The following is a 952-nucleotide window of genomic DNA, read 5'->3' on the forward strand; positions in this document are numbered from 1 at the left end:
AAAAAAAAAAAAAAAGACTCGGGTCTCTGAAGAGTCAGCCTCCTGGTCTCCTGATCAGCTTCTTAAAGGAGCAGTATGAGGAAGACAGGCACCTCCTGGACAAAGCCACCTGCCAAGCGCTTACAGCCACCATGCCCACGAGAAAGGCAAAAGGAGATGCTAAAGGTGCTAAACCAAAGATGAAGGATGAGCCACAGAGGAGATCAGCACCGTTGTCTGCTAAACCTGCCCCTCCAAAACCAGAGCCTAGGCCTAGAAAGGGCCCTGCAAAGAAGGGAGAAAGGGCAAAGCAGATGCTGGCAAGGATGGGAACAATCCTGCAAAAAACAGAGATTCCTCTACAGTCCAGTCCCAGAAAGCAGAAGGCACTGGGGATGCCAAGTGAAATGTGCACTTGTGATAGCTCTGTACTTTTAGTGACTCTAGTGTTTGAAATACTATTTTTTTGAATCAAGTTTTATAAAAATGTAGAATTTGAGGGTTTTTTGTTAGCACACAGGACACTGTTGTTCTTTGTGGAAAGGGCAAATACCACTAATAGAATGTGTCTCAGGAACTGAATTGAAATGGAGGAAAGTAGGATTTTCTGTCTTGGTTTTTGAAGATTGTTCTTGGTTTCCGGGAGAGCTTCTCTGACATTCACACATCAGCCAATTTGGCACAGAAGCCTTACAGCATGGGGAAGCTAAACTTAATGTCCTCCTTCCCTGATGCCACCTGCATACGCTTGCCACTCCTAAAATCAACTGGGTTAGGTAATAAAACTCAAGCTCTCGAGAAATGACATTGAGATGTGGTCACTCAAAAAAGCCAAGATTCCTGTTTTCAGTTTGTGGATTCATCCCCATTGAGAACCCTGCCAGTCATAGTTCATTTCCTCCATGTCAGAGTTGGCCTGTGAAAAGCTTATAGATGCCTCACATAAAGTGCCCCAGCCTCCTGAAAACCTTTC

The 952-nt window shown here is 44.7% G+C and overlaps 1 pseudogene; it reads left to right on the forward strand.

The window, feature by feature from the left end:
- Positions 1–131: 131 nt before the first annotated feature.
- LOC111728628 lies at positions 132–422 on the forward strand (annotated as a pseudogene).
- Positions 423–952: the final 530 nt, after the last annotated feature.

The sequence above is a fragment of the Otolemur garnettii genome, unplaced genomic scaffold, assembly GCF_000181295.1.
Source record: "Otolemur garnettii isolate 467f Iridium unplaced genomic scaffold, OtoGar3 scaffold00174, whole genome shotgun sequence".
NCBI lineage: Eukaryota > Metazoa > Chordata > Mammalia > Primates > Galagidae > Otolemur > Otolemur garnettii.